Consider the following 24389-nt stretch of genomic DNA (forward strand, 5'->3'; position numbering starts at 1 on the left):
TACTCCTTTAAGCCACAGGCATCACTCTGAATGTGCATCATTTGATACATGTCAGGTTACCTTATTGATAAATTTTAGTCGACTCATAAAGTTTGACATATGGAAAGACTCAAAAAGCTCAGCTAATTTAGTTGCCCACAGAGTGCACAAAAATTCTCAACTATTATGCGTCCTTTTCTGGAAGCCATCAGATCTCTGCTTAATCACTTCCAAAATGAGGAGCTCCTTACCTCACAAGCTAATTGTGAGAAAATTCTCCTACAGAGCGTGATCTTCCTTTCTGTACGTTTCCCTTTTGTTTGTGGTTCTGTTTTATGGTGCGAAAAAGATTAATCCAATCCTCAAATGTTATAACTCCAAATGTTTCGATTATGGTAATAAATTATTTCTTTTTCTCTCTGTATTTTTAACATGTACAGAGCACTTAGCCAAACCTATTGTAGTAACTTATTTATTCTTTTCTTTCTTTCTTTTTTTTTTTTTAAAAGACAGAGTTTCACTTTGTCACCCTCAGCAGAGTGCTGTGGCATCACAGCTTACAGCAACCTCTAGATCTTGAGCTTAGGTGATTCTCTTGCCTCAGTGTCCAGAGTAGCTGGGACAACAGGTGCCCACCACAACACCTGGCTATTTTTTTGTTGCAGTTTGTCCAGGGCTGGGTTCGAACCCGCCACCTCAGTACATGGGGCTGGCGCCCTACTGAGCCACAGGTGCCACCCCAACTTATTTATTTTTGTCAACCAAAAAGAAAACAGAAAAACGAAAACACACACACACAAATATCTAGAAATTTGTTGTATGTATTAGGGAATTAGAAATGAGAATTATAAACTCAAATGCAGTATATGCCACACAGTATATGCACCTGAAGAGGAAAGAGTAAAGGAAAAGGAAAACTTGTGTTAGCAAAGGGGATGTTCTCATAACCTGCTTGGAAAAATAGTGTATTGATTTCAAAGACTCAAAGCCAGAGTTGGCACCAATTCATTGGTGGAGATGCCATTACTAGGCAGTGTTCTTTTGGAGAACATCTTGTCTGATTTGCTGCAGTCCTAAAAAAAGCATGTAAGCATGAATCCTACCCTTCATGGTCTCCAGCCTGGTTCTAATTGTTTGGTCTAGACAAAAAGTGATTTCATCCTGGTGTCTGCAATTTTCACCTTTCTCACTAGAAGGTTGAGGTGGCCATACTGTCCCTAGCCGAAGGATGAAGAGGCTGTTTAATACACTCCTTGATCACTTCCTCTTCCCTGTCCCTCCTTATCTCTCTTCTTTACTTGCTTAATTTTTCTCCATGACAATTAAGTCACCATCAGACACACTATGTTACTTACTCTCTCCCATTAGCCTGCCAGCTCCCTGAGTGCAGATTTTTTGTTGAGTTTTGTATAAACTACTCAGTCCCTTTGCCTGTATTTCAGCACAGACATGAGGATTGCACCATTTGGTGGCATGTTATTTAGAGATCTCAGAATTATCGCAGAAATAGATCTAATAAAACTCATCCTGCTAATTTCTTGTTGTCACATAGAAAGTATGTTTTATACTAAAAACAACATATAACAACATTTCAGTTTGAAGATAAAATGTAGGCAGCTCCACTAACTGGGTTGTTGCAGTGAGAAAAAAAATGAGACACTATCTGTAACACACTGCAAAATGTAAAGTATCCTGCAATTGTCACTAACTGTACCCACAGAGTTTTTACCTTCAGTAACTTGCTTCCCCTCACCCCGTCACTCTCTCCCTTCACTATTCTCTCTCCTCTCACTCCTCTCCCCACTCCTCCTTTTCCCTCTCCTCCCTGTTTTTCCTCTTTCCTCTCACAAATCCTCCTCTTTCCTCTGCTCTCACTTCCTCTACCTTCTTCTCTCTTCCTCCTTGCCCCCCTTCTTCATCCCACCCCCTTTCTTCCACTCCTCCCTCCTCTCTTCTCATTTCTCAGAGATCATCTCCCGGCTCCTGCGCCCCCTCGTGGCCGCTGCGCTCTGAGGCCTGTGCTGGGTGCCCGAGAAACTGTCAAGTTGGCAAACCACGCAGATGGATGGGCCTGTAGATGAGCAAACCCAGGGCCTGCACGGTGGTAATCACAAGAACTGAAAGACATCTGTGCTGCCGGTAAGAGCATTATAATAGAGTTAGAGGGCCTTATAAATATGTTTGAATGCTGTAGACCGTAAGCTCAGGAGGGAACTTTTGTTTATTTGTATATAAACTAAGCCTTATTTTTATTTTTAGCCCCTTTCCTGCTTAATGGCAAATTCTTCATCTAAGTCAAATCAGGCTCCTTCTAAGTCAATGGACTTTGACTTCATCTTAGGCAATTCAGGACTATATCAATTAATTTTGGGCCTCCTCTTTCCTCAGAAAGGTATTTCAGAAGAAACTTCTGCAGTGTCCAGCCATATGGAAGAGTCATGGGTCCTCCATTGTCATCTGACCCCTGGAGCATTTGATTCTATTAATATCTATATCCTTGTGGCCTGGTTTCTGACAGTTGAACCACTCAATCCACTTCTTTCTTCCCGGCATCCTGGTAAGGCAACTTCAGCCTCTGAACCTGTCAGTCACATTCACAGCCAGAAGAATGGAGAAATATCCAGAGCTTCCCCTCTGCCCTGAAGTTCTGTCTCAGGTCCTCCCAAAGCTGTGTCCAAATAAGGTCATGTTCTGAGGTACTGAGGTTAGTATTTCAACATATGAATTTTAGAGGATATAATTCAATCCATGAAAGGGTGGTTTACATCCAGGAGCATCCTTGGTGGTCCACATACCTGGTAGTTTCATTTTTTTTCTTTCTTTTTTGAGACAGAGTCTCACTATGTCACCCTTGGTAGAGTGCTATGGCATCACAGCTCACAGCAACCTTCAACTCTTGGGCTTAAGCGATTCTCTTGCATCAGCCTCCCAAGTAGCTGGGAATACAGGTGCCTGTCACAACCCCCAGCTATTTTTTTGTTGCAGTTGTTTAACTGGCCCAGGCTGGGTTCAAAACTGCCACCCTCAGTGTATGTGGCTGGCGCCATAACCACTGTGTTATAGGCGCAGAGCCAATACCTAGTAATTTCTTAAAAGTAGTAGACAATTATGAATTGAGCTTGTATTAAAAGACACTTCATTTAAGGACTGAACATAATTATCTCCTACAAGAACATTTTGCACATTCCTTATCAGAGATCAACATATGGTAGTTGCTAAAGCATGCTATTATTTCCATACAAAATATAGCCATTTTGATTATTTGAGCCTGGAGATGGGAAGAATAACTACAAAAAGACTAAAAATAAAGATATTGTCAAGGATTGTTCACTAGATGAACATTTTTTTAGATTTCTTTCTTAGAAACTCCCCCTTCATTCTATGAGAAACTTGTCTTCCCACTTTAACCCATGAAGAAAAAAAACAAGCAGGCCTATGTTTTTTGCTAAATTTGGTAGATGCCAGAAATTCTATTGTAGTAGTCTATTGAGAAAGACCTCTTGATTTAACTAAGCTGTGATATCTTCTCTGTAAAGTCTCATCTCTGAGATCTTTTATTGAATATTGTAACTACACATAAGGGAAGAGAGAAATAGGGAGGCCAGAGTTAGTAAGGGCTGGTAGATGTGGGAGAATGGGATTGGGCCCCAGAAGGTCTGAGCTTTGGCACTAGCTGATCCCACATCCTGGGTGTCGGATTGATTTATTGGCTTAAACAGTATGACATTTTCTCATTTAACAAGAAGTTCTGAGGTAGGACATAGGGAAAATCTAGTGAGTTGGCACTTCACAGTCATTCTGCCCCTCCTTTTAGTGATCTTTTCTGTACTATAGAGACAGGAAAATTAGTACCAACATTTCTTAGGTTCTCGTGTAGTCATGGTTTTAACAAACTACATTTCTAGTAAATCAGATGCACCCACATGGGATTTACAGGATAGAAATGAGGCAGGGGCTGCATTTCTGCTATTTCAAGTGTTGTTTGGTTTCCCTGTGCAGTGTTGGCAGAGTCCCCAGTGACCCATCATTGATTTTTAAGAACTGAGAGGCAGGTGGGAAGACATCTGTTTTGCTGATGCCGATGCAGGTGCTGCATGGTTCTGAAGCTGGCTGCAAGCAGAGGCTTTCTGACAGTGGTAGTATAGTTTAGTAAAGTAGCAGCATTGTAGTGCTGAATACAGAACAGCCAGGAGCTTCCTGGGTGGTCCAGTTCTGAAATGTGGCATTGGAAGTCAGTTCTGAATGATCATTGTAGAGAGTACCTTGTAATAAATTCCTTCCTGCTTAAACAATCTGAAGTGCACCCTATACTCTACACCTGAACCCTGATCAACACAGAGGACAACTCTAGTGTATTGTCGTTAAGGACCCAGGTTCTTTTTGTCTTTATATTTCACAAGCTTAGCTTGCCAGCTTAGCATCTTCCATGGTCACTAGATGGCTCCACTTGTCCCTAGGATTATACCAGGCATTGTAACATCCAACAGAGGAATTTTGTTTTAATTATTTTGTTCACTGAAGTATTCCCTAAGTTTAGAAAAGTGCCTGGCACATAGTAAGCCAACGATAAATATTTGGTAAGTGAATAAATAATAGATATATCACTGATGTAGAACCACAAAAGAGCCTGTTTACGTTTCTGCTGATAGTACGACAGCTGTGAACAGTGAGGGTGAGGGGGGGATGGAATCAAATGATAGGAAAATAAATCTTCATGATAGGGGAAGGGGAGGGAATAAGTTTACATTCTTAATTTAAAGTGAAAGGAACTGTGAACTGTATAACCTTGTGGCACAACAGTAGCGCATCTGACTCCAGATCAGAAGGTTGTGTGTTCAAGTCATGTTGGGTTCAGGTGTGGTAGTGTTTTAGGTGGGGGTAAAACTGATGAGTGGATTTTATTCTGAGATATACTTAGTGTCAGTAGTTCTCTGGATCCGGTAGGTCTGGATATTGATTAAGCTACGAATAGAACTCTCTCCTTGCTTTTCTGGTTCTGTTAAGACATTTCTTCCAGTTACATAAGATTTCTAGCAGATAACCCTCCAACCTTTTACAAGGCCTCCAGCAGATGACCTGTAGATATTTTGCACCACATTCTCAGTTACTGAACTATGGCTGACATGCTGGCAACCTCCTGAGCTACAGAGGCACCACACCCTGTATTGCTTTAAAAGGTTCCCTGCCATTTTGGTGGCAGCCCATATGCTTGCAGAAGTTTTAATGAATCTCTGCTATTTACTCGGCCTGGTTATTTGCAGCACTTTCGACATCTAACAGTCAGCCCTGGATAAAAAAAGTGAGACCCTGAAAAATGTCGAGACAAAAAGAACAGGCCACCTGTTATCTGCTTTCAAAGAGATTCAGTGAAATTCCTCTCTGGCCTTCGCTTGCTGTTGGGATTCTGAAATGAATTCCTTCTCGAACAGTGCATCTTTTGCCACCCTTTTAAAAGGGAGATTTAATGTAAATGCTCTCCTTTGGCATCAGAGACTATTGTTCCCAATTTTCCCTTTTTTTCTCTGATCATTTTTTTTTAGGCCTTTAGCTGCAGAGGACGCCCACCCCCACCCCACCATGTGAAGCACTAAACGTTGGCAGTTTTCAGATGGTCATCTTTAGCCCTCTTTGCTTCCTGACTCTTCCTTTCCTTATCTGCCCACAGCTTTGCCCCCATGCTCATCACCTGACCTGGAGCCAAGAATCTAGAGCCATCCTGGACACTACTTATTCTTCCCTTCTCAATTGACCAGAGAGTTGTGCAATTTTACCTCCTCATGTGTTTTATCCTGTCTGTCCTCTTCTCTCCATTACCACAATGGCTTTTAGCTTCCATATTTTACCTTTTGCCAGGGATCATGATATGAATCTCTTAACTCCATTCCTCGGTTGAGCTAGAAAGTTCAAACCAGGCATGGTGGTAATTCAAAAGCAAAAAGGAGTGGAAACTGAAATTAAAACTGGAGCCCCACAGACAGCATGAATAGAAGCAAAGTCAGCTGCATGAGTTTCAGTATAAGAAAGAGAAATTTTATTTAAGCACAAAAAGAAAGCTTAGAGTACTACCAAAGAGTTTTGGAAGTAGATCTCTCGTGAAAGAGAAGAGGTGAGAGAAATGGAGAAGCAAAGACAGTGCAGAGATAAATACTCTCTCTCTGTTTGAAATTAGTAGCAACTCTTTCATTGACCTCCCTGTGCCTCCAGGAATTACTTGACCTTTTCTATTGGTCACTGGTTATTGTCCTTTTTCTATTGATCATTGGTTACCTATGTTACCTCCACATTTGGTGAGAAATGCTGAGTAGGGCAATGTTCATATGGGCCCTCTAGACTTCCTTGTTCAACAGGCCAGGCTTTCCTCCCATGCTCCTCAAAGCTCCTTTCTTTGCGTCTCTTCTCAGATTTCACTGGCCCCATTTTATCTTCCTGCCTTATCTTTAAATATGATTGTATTCTGATGTATTGGAAGTCATATGAATTGATGGTGCCAGGCAGGTGCTAAAAGTCAGCCCATAACAATTCACTTGGGAACTGCTCTAGGGAAAAGATGAGGCAACAAGTATTTAGTTGGGCACGGTGCTAGTCTTTCTGTGAGTTTTATATATGATTTCTTCATTTTTTCATCTAACAAACTGAAGCTTGCCATAAATAATATACTCAAGTTCATATTCATATCATAAACAATGTACTCAAGTTCATTAATACACCAAATAGGAACTTAGATCTTTCTGACAATAGATTGTATTGATTTAGCAGCTTCAAAAGATAAATATTTTATTTATTTTAAAATCATGTCTGTCTGTCTTCTTCCTTCCTTTACTTTTTTTTTTTTTTGACAGTCTCACTATGTTGCCCACCCTAGAGTGCAGTGGTGTCATCATAACTCACTGCAATCTCAATCTTTTGGGCTCAATTGATCCTTCTGCCTCAGCCTCTCTAGTACCTGGAACTATAGGTGTGCTGCATGATGTTCAGCAAATTTTGCTATTTTTAGTAGAGAGCCTAATTTTTCTATTTTTAGTAGAGGATCTCACTCTTGCTCAGGCTGGTCTCAAACACCTAGCTTCAAGTAATCCTCCCAGCTTGGCTTCCCGGAGTGCTAGAATTACAGCTGAGAGCCACTGTGCCTAGCCAAAATAATTTAATGTGAAATGAATGTGTATTTTATTTAACTGTATAATTAATGACTGAATGCATAACTTATTATAATCATTCAAAGGAAAATTAACAACACGCACACAGGTAACCAGGAGTACTGAAGGAATTTATTAGTCTAAGTGTGAACTAAATAAAATCCTACCTCCCAACCCCAACTGACACCTCCCCACCAATAGGCCACCAGAAAAGGGTTAAGGGTGATATAAAGCACAATTTTATACCTGAAGAGAGGTATAAAGCACAATTACGCATGCGTGTTTTCTCTTCATGAATATTTATAACTGCTCCTATAGCTTAAGTATGTAATGTAGCCATACCTCTTAGTATCAAATTGTGTTCCCTTTTGTCACTCCTTTGAAACACTGCTCCTGCCTTATGGTTGGAGTGCTGTTTCCCAGCCTGTCAGAATAGCCACTGCAAGTTGAGACTCCTTCACAGAGAAATAAATCTCTCATTTTAAACAATATAAACCTTGTGTGTGTCTTTTTTAAATAACTGAAGTAAGCATGATTCATATCCACAGGCAATAATCACTTACAGTCAACCTGACACAATCATTTGGATTTCTATGGAGAAGAATCATTTGCATAACCATACATTTTCTACAATTTACAGATTTGTAAAATAGGTTCAAGACAACAGAAGGGTATAGGTCTTTATAGAATGAAATAACCCAGAAATAGGCACTAGACTAGACACATAGTAATCTTTTTTGGAGGGGTCCATTTGAAGGTCTTTCACATATTTTCCTACAACAAATGAAATACAATTATTATTTATCAATCAAAAATAAAATTTAAAAAATGAAGCTGGACACTAAATTGGTAAGGATGCTTTTTAAAAAAGTTTTATATATTTATTCAGAAGGTAACTTAACCATAGAACAAAACCCACTTAGCATTATAAAGTCCAGTGTTTTGAAATCTTTTTGTGCTTGGCAGTAAGATTCTCTTATCTGAAGTTTTTCATGCATTCAGGTATTTTGCATGATATCAGAGATCATCAGAAATCAAGGATGCAATGAAGTAGTAGCTGTGAATTATAATCCTCTCGTGAACTAGAAATAATGGGGATTTTCTTTTCTGTGCAGGCAGCTATGAAGTTATCAGGGAGTAACTATCCATCTGAAAGAAGCTGGTCTGAAAGAATCTTTTCCTTGATCAGTTAGTATGTCTACCTGAGAACCTTGATAGGACTTCACAAGAAGGGAAGCATCATAAGCCTTACATTTCTTTTGATCTTTTCCCAACTATTCACCAAAGGCATTTTTGCCCCAAGTGTAACTGGGGTGCCGTAACCAGAAGAAAGAGCCAAACACTCATTTGGGTTAAAGTTATCCTTTATTAGCAAGATTCAGAATCCCACAAAGACGGGAGATCATTCTTAAAGCATGCCTTACTTTGAGAGTTTCACACAGTTCTTATGTCCTCCCCCAAAGTTACTATCTTTAGGTATCCAGCCCTCTAATCTCTAACTGAAGGAATCAGTGTTTGTTACTTTCACAAGCTGTATATCTGTTCAGTTTTTTCTTCAGTCCAGGGTTGTGACGGTCTTCACAGTGTTGGAACCAGGGGAGGAGTGGTTAACATGACTGATAACTACTTCGATCATTATGTTTTACAGCTCTGAGGAAGGGAGATTAGAGGCAGTTTCTCCTCTTACACAAGGACAGAGGACTGGGTTGCGAATTGGAGTTGGAGCAAATGCTGACACAGATTTGTATTTTCCAGGATATTCTAAAGCACAAATCAGACCTCCACGGCTTCCCATGGACTGGCAAAAAATAAACATCTTTCCACTAGAAAACTGACATTTATGACTTGGGGAGGCTCCTCTGGTACATTCTATAGTTAGTTTTCCAAGGATCTTCAGTGGCAGCCATACAAAACCTAGTCCCAGAACCAAAGTCTCAGCTGTCATCTTCTCTGATATGACAGCCTTGAGGGCTGGTATCCTTGAGCCCGAAGCAATGAGGTCAAGGCTATGTTCTGAAGCAGCTTGATTGATAACCAAATTTTGATATAAAATTTTGCCCTGTGCACATTAAGCCAAATAGCCAATACAGTGCAGGGCACTTTCCAGTTTCTGTCTTTGGTGGTAAGTAGATAAGAAATTTCATTTGGCAGTTCAGTTCCACACTGTCATGTTCAAAAACTTTCTGCAATCCCCTGATGCACTTGTTGATGGAAATCTGTTTCAGTGACGTTCTTTTGGGCACCAGCAGCAGTGTAGCTGCAAGAAGAAGTTGGAAATGGTAAGGAAACATTTTAATCACTAATATACTATTGCAGTAAGGAAAAGAGTACAGTGCAGCATGAACTAAACTTCAATTTGTATAGAGGTGACTGGCATTTTAAAGGGAGAATGAGGACATGGAGGGTGGGTGGGGCTCAGTAGTCAGAGAAGTGAAAAATTATACAAATCAGGAAGGTGGTGTTGGTCCATGTGGAGCTCATCTGGGTTTGCTACCTGGTGCTTACACAGGGGGATTTACCTCAGGTGTTATTTGGAACAAACAGTAAATTCTTTTGGCAACCTTGAGCTTTCTCAGCAGGCACTTTAAACTAGATGAGGGATGCGGTCTTGAGCTGTTAGTGTGTTGTTAGTGTATGTTTGAGGCCTGGTTGGCAAGAGGGTACAGGGAAGCCTGGCCCGAGAGAATCTTTGTCATCTGACACAGCAGAGATAGTCAAAGGTTATTTAAAGTCATAGAGGTTAAAAACTAATAACCCAGACATAGGTTTCTGCTTTGGAGGAAATAATAGTCCAGTGGAAAAGACAATGTCAATTCATAATTAAAATAAACCATGAAATTTGCAAGGATAATCCTATACTCGACCCAGCTATAGTACATAGATATAAAAGTAATGGTCTCTGACTGACAGTGTGAGTGCCAAGAGTGCAGACTATGGAATTTATGGAAGAATTCAGAGAATGTGGACACCAAAGCAAAATTTTGGACCCTAAATGAGATCCTAAATTTGGACCCTAAACTTATGATTAAAAAAAGGAGTGGGAGGACAAGGAAAAGAACCTATATACCAGTCTGTAGTCTAGGCAGATGCAGTTTTACTTGTTTTCATAATATGACAGAAAAAAACTCAGATTTCTCTATCAGGAGTGATGCAGTGTTCAGCTACAACTGTTGGTTTTTGTAGTATTATGCAGAATAACACAGAAATCATCTCTAAAAAGTAACTTTGGGCAATTCATTTGGCTTTATTATAACCTGGATGAAATATGCCTCAAGAGCATTGACGTTCTTTGCCTCAGAGAAATTGCACTGTACGTTTTATTGGAGCTACTGTAGTAGAGAAGAGAACCTCAGTATACCCCTGAACTCAACTCTGAATAATAGCAAGAACAGTTAGAGATTTATAGTGAATCACTGAGCAGGTGTCAACAGACGAAAAATTTCTAAGAAGTCTTGGTTAGATACCAAAAATGGGAGGATACTTGATAAACTGATTAGCAGAATTCTTGTGAAATTCTGTTAGGCTGGCCAAGTTCAGGCCTAGCAGAGAGGAGGGCTTAGAGAAGCCTGACTAAAGTTCAAGAAGGAAGTTATTTGCCCATAGTGTATCAGGTACCATTTTAATTTACCTTTTTAAAAGCTCTTTCAGAGGTATATGTAGGTCAACTACTCTAAGCTCAATTTACATATAAGTTAAGTACTAACAAATTATGCAACTTGACTGAGTTTCTGTTGTTAGGAGTTGGAGAAGCCAAGTTTATAAGCTAAATTCTTTTATCTTTTTGAGTATGTTGGGTGGGAGACAGGGGTGGAGAGGAGGGGCTCTTGATATGTTGCCCGGGTGGTTCTTAAACTCCAGGTCTCAAGGAATCTTCCTGCCTTGGGAGCAGAAAATACTGGGATCATCAGTGTGAGCTACCTCATTGGACCCCAAATGTTTTCTTTGAGCAAAACAGTGCCTGGTAATTGCTCCTTAATTTGCTATTGCATCTTCCTGGCTTTCCTCCCCTTCAAAGCATCCTAATCGAATCGGAATAAGTCCTCCCACTAAAACCAGGCTATCAGAATCCATTACCTTTCTGAAACCCAAACTTAAGACTTGACCATTTACTTTCCATTGTTCGTTAATGGTTTTCTTTGTGCATGGGTTTTTCTCCATAGGAGCCCTGTATATTTGCAGGCACTGTTTTGGCTTTTGGTTTCACAGTGCCCCAGCAATCTCAGTAACTAGTGGTCATCCTCTCCATGGGCAAATAATAGGGATGTATGTATGGAGTAGGATCAGAAGAATCTGTACTTAGAGAATTTTCACTTTATTATTCTTGCTTCATTTGACAATACCCACCTTGCCAAATTTGGGTCTCCACAACAGAATAACAATACAAGGTCTTTTTTCCAAAATCAGGTAACTCGATATTTCAGAGTTGAAGTGAGCTATATGACCTAGTGCATTAATTAAACCGACTTGCATTCTAAAGGAGTAATTGTCAGCATTTGATTCTTTTAAAGATTTAAATTGAGGAAGGAATGGAGAAAGGCACTACATATATTGGGTATTATAGGTCTTTTTCATCTTGAAAAGTCCCCAAGAATCAAATTTCAGCAGACATTGTTTCCCTCTAGTAATCTAGTTCATCCTTTTTCTGAGAATATTTATTTGAGACAGAATTTTACTTTGTCGCCCTTGGTAGAGTGCTGTGTCGTCATAGCTCACAGCAACCTCAAACTCCTGTGCTCTAGCGATCCTCTTGCCTCATTGCCTCTTCATTTTTGTAGAGATGGGGGGTCTCACTCTTGCTCAGGTTGGTCTGAAACTCCTAAGCTCAAACTATCCACCCGCCTCGACCTCCCAGGGTGCTAGTATTGCAAGCGTGAGCCACCGAGCCAGGCCTGGGAATATTTAGATATCGTTTTTTATTTAACCGGATTTAAGACAATTCTGGAGGAAGTATAATAAATTCTCACTCTTCATATTAATTTGCAAACGATATAAACATAGCTATATAAAGATGAAGGGAGACACACAAACAGAGCATTGGTGGTTCAGTGGTAGAATTCTCGCCTGCCACGCGGGAGGCCCGGGTTCGATTCCCGGCCAATGCAGTGTTTTCTTGACAGTACTGTCAATGAAATTTACAAAGGAAAATATTGCACCCAACCTTTGACCCCCTGAAGTATCTGGGGATAGCTATGAGTAGCCGAAGTTTTTATACTTCACCTTTATAAATTATGTCATTTAGCAAGCGGTTGGCTTTCAAATTACCTGAAAATTCACGAAGGAAAAAACTTGAAGTAACCGTTGACCCCTTGCAGTATCCGGGGGTGGCTAAGAGCAGCTTTTGTATTTCGCCTTTATCAATTATATCTTTTAGCAAGCGGTTGGTTTTCAAATTACTTGAAACATAATCCGGTCCAAGCTCCAGTTAACTATGATCTCAGCTGATTAGAGTTTTCCCGGGGGAAGTCTAAAATGTGGAGTGCAGCTGTATACAGATTACCGACCTGCTCGTCTCATTCTTTGAGACAGCTATTAAAAAAACAATACATAATATAGAAGTAGAACTGTCAAAAATTATAGTCTTCAATACATACTTGAAAAGACTCTACATGAGTTAGCAGAGTGGCGCAGCGGAAGCGTGCTGGGCCCATAACCCAGAGGTCGATGGATCGAAACCATCCTCTGCTATGAGTTTTGATGGACTGTTCAATAACATTTGTCACGGACTACCTGTAACAGGTTTGCAGACCAGACGTGGTTGTGTAAAGAATCCACAAGGTAATTTGTTAGAAATACTTGTTTCCAGTCTCCAATAACGGTAAATCTTACTAATTATGTGTGTTTGTTACGCAGTCTCTGGATTTGCAGACCAATACACACCTCTCAGAGGCTGGTATTTGACCCTCCTAAGGTCTTTAGTACCTTGTACATCGGATAAATCTAATTTTCAAAAACTTGTTTCTAACTTGTAAATCTTCACAGTCATGTTCATTTTTTACCTAGGTGGAGAGACACTCCAAAACCGTTGCCGAAATCAACAAAATTTGTAAGATTTTTTTTTTGTGATAGGAAAGGTATTATCCCTCATGGGAATAGATCCAGCCCGTTATAAAGGGTCCGTAGTCGTGGCCGAGTGGTTAAGGCGATGGACTTGAAATCCATTGGGGTTTCCCCGCGCAGGTTCGAATCCTGCCGACTACGAAGGTGTATTTTATTTGCAGAAACAGTAACCTGGTGTACTTACCTGCTCAGTCATACAAAGCAACACGAAATAAGTTGTATCTCGACTATTATATTCTCCATAAAATTTGAAGCGGATAGTTTTAGTCCTTTCGTATAAGATGCAGAGAAAAAAAAAATCTTTGAAAGTGTCACCTGGGAAAGCACCTGAAAACACTAGGAATTTCTGAGGCCACTATAAAGGTGCTAAGGTGGAAAACTGCTAAGGCTGTTATGCTTTTAAATCTTTTGAATTGCTGACTCCCTCTGTCTGACTTCCAAATCTTACCTGCCTTTAACTTCTGATTCAATATCTCAAACAGAAATTTCCAGTCTTCTCTTCCTTTTGGAGTCTTGTATCATCTCACTTTGGGGGCCAAATTGTCTGGTATTTCCAGACAATTTTCAAAACTGTTGCACAGTTCTCTTAAATTAGAGATTTATAGCTGACATTTCCTTTATAAACCCATAGGTAGACAAACGTTTCCGGCCCAGGTTAAGAATTTATCAAATGCATAGTTTTGATTTTGCAAGAACTGCAAACGATGAGCGTGTAGCTTAGAACAATTCCAAGAAAGGGGGAGCTCTGTTAATAGTTTGAACCGGCTGGTGCAATTCTGAAAGTCCAGAATTCTCATCGTCGCGCTGTCAAAGATTATCCAGAGAACTTCTTTGCTACTGGCCCCATGGTGTAATGGTTAGCACTCTGGACTTTGAATCCAGCGATCCGAGTTCAAATCTCGGTGGGACCTCATAGTGCTCCACCGTTTTGAACTACTTTGTACCCGGAAAAGGGTAGACGCCCAATCACTTGTACACCTAAATACCCAATTAGAGTCAGCAAATAAGACTCTTCCTTGAGAAACACAAACTGTTCTTGTCCTACTCTTTCACCTTGAATTTCACATCCGTCCTTCCACTTTTGTTGGACGCCATATTTGCCCCAGATTTAGATTATTATCTAGATGCTTAAGGATACATCTTTCACGTACTGGATTCTAGTTCTTTTCTTTTTTGAAGAATTACCAATGTGTTCATGTTCCATCAGTTTCCACAGTGAACTTAGCCTTGTGAAGTTTGTGGTGTGCATGAACCTTTTGGAGTCTTTGATATACGGGATGTAGAAGATAATTCAATTTCTATCTTTTACATTAAAACTATAGTTTACAAATACAGAACAGAGTAACACGATCTTCAATCAATATTTATAGATTTTCCTAAGGCATTTATCAAGGAGGCCCCATGGTGTAATGGTTAGCACTCTGGACTTTGAATCCAGCGATCCGAGTTCAAATCTCGGTGGGACCTTATTTTGGTTCTGTGACCTGTATTTCTCATATAGTCGTGCGGGGTGGCCCACGCCTGTAATCCTAACACTCTGGGAAGCTCATGCGAATGGAATGCCTGAGCTCAGGAGTTTGGGACCAACCCGAGCAAGAGTGAGACCCATCTCCATGCCACGGCACTCTACCAAGGGTGACAAGACCCAGTCTCAAAAAAAAAAAAAAAAATCATAGTACATTCTGGTCTGTGAATTTGCTTTCTGTTCTCTCTTTCCTCTCGCGAGTAGCAAATACTAATTTCAATTTCTGATTTCTGAAAAGTGTCCTAACCTGGTGAAATCTTCATTTTTTTCTACTGCAACCTACTTTTTGTCTGGGCAGTCAGATGCTAAGTTATTTGCATTTTTCAGGTTGCTCACAGTTCATGCATCAGAGGCCCCTGTCATGAATCTTTTCTTCTTTGAAGCCGGTAAAAATGTATTGGCCTACTGCAAGAATATGCATTAAGATTTTCAGTGGGAAGCTCCTCGTATAAGGATTCTATAGATCCAAGAATTTGAGTCAAAATCTCCTTGGGTCTTCAGAAACATCTTATCTTGGTGATTTTTCCTCTGTTCTCCAGTTAGCCCACTCTTCTCCATTAGCCTATCTTTGAGGTTTATTGTACAAAGATACCATAGTATCACAGTTAACACTCTGGACTCCAAAAGCAGCAATCCCAGCTGTTGATGGGATTCTAAATTCCTTCTGTTTACTCTCCACATTGCAAAACATATCTTCCACTACTTTCAATATTAGGAAAAGAACCCCATGAGCACCTCTTGCCTGTAAAAGTTATTCCAGGAAAAGCACTGCAAACTTCTTTTGCCTATTTAGCTCTACAGATTACAGTAGTGTCTTAGGGCCTCTCTATTAGTTTCCTATGCTTCTGTAAGTAATAATTACAATTTTAGTTTCTTACAGCTTTGGAGATCAGAAATCTAGAAATACAGTGTTAGCAGGACTATATATATTCTGGAGACTTCATAGGATAATTTATTTTCTCACCTTCTTCACTTTCTAGTGGCCCCTTCTTGTACCTCTTGCTTCTATAATCAAAGTTACCACTACTGACTAATTTTACAGCCTTCCTTTTTATAAGGACCCTCATGATTACATTGTGCCCACTGGGATAACCCCCATCTTAAAATCCTCAATGTAATCCATTGGTAAAGTTTCCTATACCACATAAAGTAATATATTTACAGTTTCTGGGGACTATGTTCCCATCTGGGTGATGGAGGGGACATTGTTTAGCCTACCACACCCTCTATTAAGAAATAGCAGGTATCTATTAAAGTTCTTAGAATTAATCTGTCTGCCATGGCTTTTTTTCCAAAGATATGTACATATCTAGATCGGGCTTATACACAATGTTTCCTTTCTCTTTTTAGACACAGTTTCACTCTGTCGCCCTGGGTAGAGTGCTATGCCATCATAGTTCACAGCAACCTCAAACTCTCTCAAGAGTTCCTCTTCCCTCAGCCTTCCTAATGGCTGGGACTATAGGTGCTTGCTGCAATGCTCTGTTAAATTTTTTTCCTAGGGATGTGGTCTGGCTCTTGCTGAGAGTTGATCTACAAATCCAGAGCTCAAAACATCCACCTGCCTCCGCCTCCTAGAGTGTTAGGATTATAGGTGCGAGCCACTGTGCCTTCTTTATGTTTTCAATAGAGAGACACTTGCATAAAGTGTCTATGAGGTAATGACTAGCATTAGAACTCAGATTGGCAATCTTATGATATCTTGTATTTTTACCTTCTCAACTGTATTCCCTCCCAGCCATAGGATCCACTGCTCTCTGGGCCATCAGCCTTGCTGAATGTGTTAGTTACCTATCGATGTATAACAAATTGTTCCCAAATTGACAGTTTAAAGCAATTGACATTTACATTCCAAGGAGTGGGTCAGGAGCCTAGTCACAGTTTAGCTTGGTCCTCTAATTGAGGTTCTTTCATAGTCTGCATCTGAGGAGTTAGCTGGGATATAGTCATCTTCAGGCTCAAGTGGGGAAGGAGCCACTTCCAAACTCAAATGGTTATTGGCAGGATTTAGTTCCTTAAATGTTGTTGGACTGACAGTCTCAGTTATTTGCTGTCTATTGACCAGAGTCTATCCTCAAATCCTTGCCATGTGGCCTTCACCAACATGCAACTTTTTCATCAATGCACATAACTGAGAAGGCAATAGTTCAAATTTGTTAGCTAGATGGAAGTTTCTATCTTTTCTAACATAATCATGGAAGTGACGTTCTATCACATTTTCTATATTCTATAGGTTAGGAACAAGTCACTATGTCTACCTCACACTCAAAGAGAGTGGATTACACAAGAAGTATGCCCAGTACACTGTGTTTTAAGTACCCAAGACAGAATGAGCTCTAACTGATGCTGGCCTACTGCTATGACTGACACTTTGCAGATACCTTCTTTTGCATAGTTAGGAAGTGCTGTACTGAGAGCAATTCCTGCTACCCCACATTGGAAAATTTATCTCTTGGCTGAAACTTTTTAAAGTTTTTCTTTGTTTATCCTCTGTTATAATTAAGTCAGCATTGAAGATTCTAACTGTCACTCTTCTCATACCACTTTTGAACAAGTTGAGAGGGCAGGAGTGACTCCATTTTGTACAAAAGTTGCCATTTTGCACTTTGTGTGAGCCACCTGCAGATACTAAGAAAAACCGCAGCTTGACAGACACATACCTAACCACAAGCTGCCTAAGTTAGGAAAGTACCCCAGCCTCAGCCAATAAGCAAGTAGCCAAGCTTGCCCTTCGAGAATTAGCCAATTCCAGAGTAGCCTGCTGGAAACCCCCTTCCTCACTGTAACCGCAATAAAAACCCCAGACCCCTGGGGCTCAGGTCTCTCAGCTCAGACCCACTGCACCGGAGCCCCTGAGAGTCCAGGCTCAAGCTTGCATAAAGGCTCCTTTGCTTTTGCCTCAGACTTGGCTCCCTGGTGGTCTTTGGGGACTTCGAGATCTGGGCATAAAAAAGTGAGTTAGCATCTCCAAGAAGAATGGGTCTTATGGTGGCTCAAGTCTATAATCTCAGCATTTTGAGATTTGGGAAGCCAGAAGTTTGAGATCAGCCTGGGCAACATAGTGAGACTTCTCTACAGGAAAAAAAAAAAAAGAAAAAGAAAAATTAAAATAATAATAAAAAAAGAACCTCTAGGAATAATGCCCTAACGTGGATGTCTTTCAAAAGTTCCCCAAACAGGGCATGGTGGTTCATGCCTGTAGTCTCAACACTCTGTGACTGAGTTGGATTGCATGAGCTCAGGAGTTTGAGACCAGCCTGAGCAAGAGCCAGACCCTGTCTCTAAAAATGGCTGGATATTGTAGTGTGGCAGCTTCCTGTAGTCCCAGCTTCTTGGGAGGCTAAGGCAAGAGGAGCTCTTGAGCCCAAGAGTTTGAGGTTGCTGTGAGCTAGGATGCCACTGCACTCTACGGAAGGCGACAAAGTAAGACTGTCTCAAAAGAAAAAAAAAAGTTCCCCATGGATTCTAGTGTGCAGTACAGAGAACCACAGAGCTAATTTTTTCTGACCACCCTACTGAAGTTGTCACTACTCCCATGCATTTACCACCTTCTAACATATTATGTAGTTTGATTTTTAAATTGTTTATCGTCTATTTCTACATAATTAAGTTTCATCAGGGCAAGGAATTTTGCGTGTGGTATATACAGCTATACTTAGAACAGTGGCTGGTACAGAGAAGATGCTCAATAAATACTAAATCAAAAGATTGAATGAGTGAATGAATCAGTGGTTTCTTCAGGCCCAGGTTTGTTTATCATGCCTTTTAATTCCCCATCCCAACACTATTAAGACCAATTATTTTTTTTTCTTTCCAGAAACATTATACAATTTGTCACTCCCTTCATCTTTAAAAACATGAAACTTTGTATAATTTAACCTGTTTGCGCTTGGCATGTTTTGATACTGATTTGACACATAATATGTTTGATATTTACTAAATCATCCCTTGTTATCTCCTTAGAATATGCAATTTGAATTTTGACCATATCCCAGATTTGGTTTTTGCTTTTCCTTTATTCTCATTTTATTATTTATTATTTGTTACATCGTGTCATAACACACACACACACACAATTATTTTTCTTAATTATGTTAGATATATGTGAGAAAGAAAGAAGCTGCCTCTGACATCCAGGAACTGGTCTGATCATATCCACTTGGCCTGTGAGTTATCAGGAACTGGTCTGGTGCTCACTGCTAGGCCATGGGGTTCTTCTGTGGAACATAAATCATCTCAGAGAACATTAGCGTCAGACTAATTTTTCTGACTGTGATGAAATGGTACCATACAACCAAATGAAAATCATATCAACAACAAAATATTTAATAATCTTGTGTAAGCATTGATAATAAACCAGTCACTATGTAAACCATAACAATACCAGAACATCTACTTCTACCAACTATGAAGCACTACTGCTTTTATAACTTTTGTTTCATTCTACTGTTAGCTCCCTATAGTTAAAATTTATTAACATACTCAGTAACAGAATTATGCCCTCCCTGATAGCATTTAACACAGAATGAAGCTCTTCTTCCTTTTCACCCTCTTCAAAATCACCCAACACAAACAGAAATAAGGCCTTTGTAAACAACTCTTCACTGAGATTCTCCAAGGTTTCCTATGGTGTGTATTTTTCCTAGTTACAGTAGCAACACTCGATTTATCCAACTGTAGTTGTATTCCTGGTGGTCTTTGGCTGGAAGGCATAGAAATAGGTAACAATTAAAAAAATAACAATACTACATGATTGCGAGAGGGACTTTACCTAACAATTGCAATCAGTGTAACCTGGCTTATTGTACCCTCAATGAATCCCCAACAATAAAAAAAATAATAATAACAATACTAAATTGTCGTTTTTCTTTCTTTTTTTTTTTTTTGTAATTTCTTTCTATGAAGTAGCAAGGCAAAACAAAAATCCCTGAGATGGCCTCACAATTCTTCAATATATAGCCCAAAATCTTTGGTTTGACCTTCAGAATTAATCATAATTTTACTTTAACACATCACCCCATTATTTGTCAGAGGCATTAGTGTAATCATATGGCAGGCATTCTTCTGAGTATCCTAACAAGGAGTGTCCAGGGATGCAACTATAAATATACCTGGTTAAATGACATTGTTCATAGTGTTCACATATATGCCCTAACAGAAAGAAACAAAATCCAATTTGATTTTAAAAGCAAGAGCAGTCACTAATTCCATTCTTCTTTGTTAATTTCTCCCATTTCCCTCCCCCTTAGGAAGTGTATGTTGTCACCTTTATTCAGCTCCACCCTTCGCGTCTTCGGTCTCCCTTTCAGCTTTTCCTTTCTTTCTTTTAAGTGACGTAAGGGGGCCATTTACAGAGAGCAAAGACATCAGTTTCATCCGTAGAAACAGACTAAACAACACACACTAAGAAATGGAATTCGGTTGAGTAAAGGAATATAATTTTCCGTGAGAAAAACCTTAGCAGATGCGACGAGGTGGCCGAGTGGTTAAGGCGATGGACTGCTAATCCATTGTGCTCTGCACGCGTGGGTTCGAATCCCATCCTCGTCGTTTGGCGTCGAGTCTTTCCACTGTCAGGTGGGAGTGAGGTTTTAGCTCCCGAAAAGGAGGTCTCCCCAGTACACTTTGGGCGGGGCTTACCAGGAAAGAGAAATAAGACCAGTGACAGAGACCGACGAATAATTTCGTCCCTCGGTAAGAGGTAGTCATGTCTTTTTCTTAGAGACTCTATATAGAATATCGGGAAGTTATGAGATCTAAACTCTTGCAGCAGTAAATACATCGGGCAGGTGTTTGTTTTACATCCAGGTTGTAAAAACACGGTTGTAGATGAAAACTGATTCCCCACCCTCCAATTTGTGCTTAACCTTTTCCTCAAGCCACCCCTGATCTCTCTGCTGCCAGCTGGAGGTCCAGTGGCTGTAAATTACACGCAGCAGGGGAGTTTCCTCAAAATGCTTGTGACTCTTTCCCTCCCTCAGGCCAATAAAATGGGAATCTTTGCAGGTGGGGTCCAGTGGTCCGTGTTGCAACGGCCTTGGGTCATTTAAATGGGTTTCCGGGTGGGAACCGCCGCCAGCCAGTACTCCTCACTCACTGTTTCCCCCCACTCTGTAGACTTGGTTTCCCTGTTAGGAACGTCTTAATCTAATCCCATTTGTCTTTTAAATCCCATTCATGTTTCCATGTACAAGGCTCTCTCAACGCCATATGTCATCTCCTCCACAAACTCCAGCTTTGTGTGACCGCTGGTTCCCGGGAGCAGGGCCTGCTATTGCCCATGCTGTCTGTTCCTTCTACCAGGATGATCCTCCTTCTAGCAAAATCTTTTTGCAAGACTCAGATCAAATGTACCCTCCTCCTGCTTATATGAATCTGCAAAATGAAAGCACCGTTGTTCTCTTTATATTTTTGTTAAATTAATTTAAACTGAAGATCTCTGAGTATTCTAGCCGCAATTCTTTCTCCCTTCTTTGAGCCTCTTTTGTCACTTGTGTCTTATTTTTAGCTCCTCATCCCTTAAAACCTCACCAGTCACCTGTTTTCACTTCCTAGTACTATGTAAACTATCTACCTTGTAGACAAGGTACTGTGCTACGGACCGCCCTGTCGGTGGCCTTCAGTCCGAGGGAGTGTAGGGAGAAGGAACGAGGAAAGTTGAGAGGTCGGCGCAGGAAAAATGACAGACTGCCACACAGCATGTGATGAAGGAAGCAGCTGTGAATTTATTGGGTATACATGTTGGTATTTATACATTTTTACAGAGCTTACATAATGTAATCTTTTTGCTTACGTGTGCGGGTTATCTTTGCGTTTACAAGTGTGATTTATCATGCATTGTTATGTTTTAACGTTCCGCTTCCGGAGGGTGGCGGTTATTAGTCAACTTTGCCTGCTTCCTCCTATCTCAGTTTCTTATTATTTTTTTAGAACAGCTTGACATCTTCTTTATGTTAATGCTTGACTAATTTTACATTTACTATTTGATCTTATTGTTATTGATAATTATAATTTTGATTTAGAGTAAATTCCTTGACAAGTATTATTTTTCCTATTGATTTTTATTATGCGTGATAATTGGTGAAACAAGATGTTCTGAACAGGACTTTACGGTGGGTGGATGTGTTTCAGTGACTTTGTAACTTATGTAGATAATTTGTATTTCATGTCCTTAGGCTTATCGTCTTAGCTCACTGGTGGAAAAACATCTTTATGTGCTCATTGTTGATGTCACTGAGTTTAACAACTCACAAGGCTGTGCTCTATCTAGATTAATAATACATTATACTCATTCTTAGAAAAGTACATATTAACAATTTATTAAAACAAACAGACTTCTAGTACAGAATGACAAGCACATGAGTAAACGCCACAATCTTTAAACTTAAACAGGTAACTGAACATACTAAACAACATTTTTGATGTTGTGTATACTGGGGGCGCTGGGGGCAAAGCTCCGGGGAGTACAAACCACCTTCCCGTCGTTCTATAACGCGAACAACACTGCCTCACTACGGCTATATGCCGTGGGCGTAGCAGTACTGTCTACACAGTAAAATAATAACATTTTCAGAAATCATAAAGATGATCTCTCTGAAAAATTTCTCCCTCCTTTACCACCTGCTTCTTTTACAGATGAGGAGAAAAAAGTAGAGCCAGACAAACCAATTGTTTAAAAACCCACTTTCTTTATCCAGTAACCAACCTTATGGCTTGGGGGAACCAAGCTGATTTAGATCTAGTGGTTAAAGTGATGAAGTCTTTCTAATTAGGTCAAACCCTGAGAGGGGATTGTGACATTTGACAGAAAATTCTTCTGTTCTGAAATAAAGTTCTCATAAATGCACAGATCTCCCAAAGCCTCCAACTCTTGGCCTTGAGTGATCGTTTTGCCTTGACCTTCCGAAAAACTTGGATCACAGGTGTGAGCCACTATTTATAGTGGTAAGTGAGGCTTTTTAAGACAATATCTTTTTGAATTATATCTATAGAATATGTGGTTCAAAGATGGTTTATAAACTTACACACATTTAATCTTGGAAACATAAACTTGAGAAGTGATGATCTGGATTAGAAGCTATCTGGGAGTCTTCAGGAATTGGATGATATGTTTTGCTTTTTTCTCTAGTGAAGAATGAAAGATGTTTGATGTTATGGATGCCTGAATAGTTTCACTCCTCCCCAACTTACATTCCTTGGGAATAAGGTAGGGATACCACTCTTTTATATCCTTGGCTTTCTAGCTTTGCACATTGTAAACGTTCAACAGATATTTATAAAATAAATACTGAAAGTCATATGGAGTGTGTGTGTTTTTGGAGGGAGAAGGATTGGAAACTTACCCAGGCAGAAAAGAATGTACACAGGATATTTGTCACTCTCTTTTTTTGTCTCTTAAGATTACATATCACTTCTTTTAATACATATCAAGCAATGATTTGAAATGAGTTCACATCCCTTTGTGGTGTTACAAAGTAGGGAGGTAGATGTAGGGCACTTTTCTCTGTGCCCCTCACTTCTTTTAAACTCAAAGGTTCTGCCTTTTCCTTACTATTAAAGAACAAGAAAAAGGAATAAAGTAAATAGAAAAGAGGTATGCCTCTTGGTTCTTTCTTTACATAAATTGTTTCATCCTAATTCCACTGCTGTTATTGTAGTCAGCACACCATGAACCAGCCTCCTGACTCCTGTCCCCACTTGTTCTGCCACATTCTATCCTCATCCAGGAGCCAGTACGATTCTCCTAACAGGTAAGTCAGATGCTGCCATTCACCTGTTTCAAATCTTCCATCCTTTCCCATTTTGCTCCATATCAAAGTCATTTCATGGCCTTGAAGACCCTAATTGGTCTACTTACTCTGGCCTCTGACCTATATTACGTACTCTCTTGCTCTATCTCTTCCACTTGTGCTGGCTTTCTGGCTGATCCTTGAACACTCCAGACATACTCCTATCTCTGGGCTTTTGCACTTATTATTCTCTCTCTCTGAATCTCTTTGCAGATGTTTACTTGAAATTTAAATCAAATATCATTTCCATTGGTAATTCCCCGATTACTGCTCCCTATGCTCTTCCTGTGCCTGTTTTTTTCCATAGCACTATCAATCACCCTTTTCAACTATTTAATGGATACTTGCCATATACCAGGCACTGTTTCAGGTACTTTAGATATATAGCATTGAAAAGTGAAACATATCACTAATGTTACTAGGGTGCATTATTAATAGACAATACACAATATGTGCCTTTTCTCATAATAGAACTTAGTATAATAAAGTTTGGTATCTGTCTCTCCTGAAGGCATTGTCAATCAGAAACCCTTTCTGAAGGACCACTGAAAATTTATAGCAACAACTCTAAAAGTATATACATCTATTCTTTTTTTTTTTTTTTTCTTGGTACTTACTGGTTATAGCAAGTATATATACTCTTTAACCCAGAAATTCCACTGCTATAATTTTATACGCAGGTAATATGTGCAAATATTAACCTGCTATAGTAATGTAAAACATAGCACTCTTTATGATCATAAGAACCAGCAAAATATCATAAATGTATAATCAGGAAGAGATTAGTTAGACATACCGTGTTACTTCTAAATAACAGACCACTGGACCATTAAAAATTATATTGTATAAAAACTTGACAAGGAAAGAGATTGATAAAGCTGCTAAATAAAAATTCAAAACTGCCAG

General features: G+C 39.8%; 6 non-coding genes and 1 pseudogene across 6 annotated transcripts; 6 read left to right on the forward strand and 1 right to left on the reverse strand.

Moving 5' to 3' along the window:
* Positions 1–8776: 8776 nt before the first annotated feature.
* Positions 8777–14264, reverse strand: LOC128594724 (S-formylglutathione hydrolase-like; annotated as a pseudogene).
* Positions 12144–12214, forward strand: TRNAG-GCC (transfer RNA glycine (anticodon GCC)). Its single transcript has one exon. It is a non-coding gene; the product is annotated as a tRNA-Gly (tRNA).
* Positions 12726–12797, forward strand: TRNAM-CAU (transfer RNA methionine (anticodon CAU)). The gene has a single exon. It is a non-coding gene; the product is annotated as a tRNA-Met (tRNA).
* TRNAS-UGA (transfer RNA serine (anticodon UGA)) lies at positions 13229–13310 on the forward strand. The gene has a single exon. It is a non-coding gene; the product is annotated as a tRNA-Ser (tRNA).
* TRNAQ-UUG (transfer RNA glutamine (anticodon UUG)) lies at positions 14009–14080 on the forward strand. Its single transcript has one exon. It is a non-coding gene; the product is annotated as a tRNA-Gln (tRNA).
* A 300-nt stretch (positions 14265–14564) lies between the features above and the next one.
* TRNAQ-UUG (transfer RNA glutamine (anticodon UUG)) lies at positions 14565–14636 on the forward strand. Its single transcript has one exon. It is a non-coding gene; the product is annotated as a tRNA-Gln (tRNA).
* A 5526-nt stretch (positions 14637–20162) lies between these two features.
* TRNAS-GCU (transfer RNA serine (anticodon GCU)) lies at positions 20163–20244 on the forward strand. Its single transcript has one exon. It is a non-coding gene; the product is annotated as a tRNA-Ser (tRNA).
* Positions 20245–24389: the final 4145 nt, after the last annotated feature.

The sequence above is a fragment of the Nycticebus coucang genome, chromosome 9 (genome assembly GCF_027406575.1).
Source record: "Nycticebus coucang isolate mNycCou1 chromosome 9, mNycCou1.pri, whole genome shotgun sequence".
Lineage (NCBI taxonomy): Eukaryota > Metazoa > Chordata > Mammalia > Primates > Lorisidae > Nycticebus > Nycticebus coucang.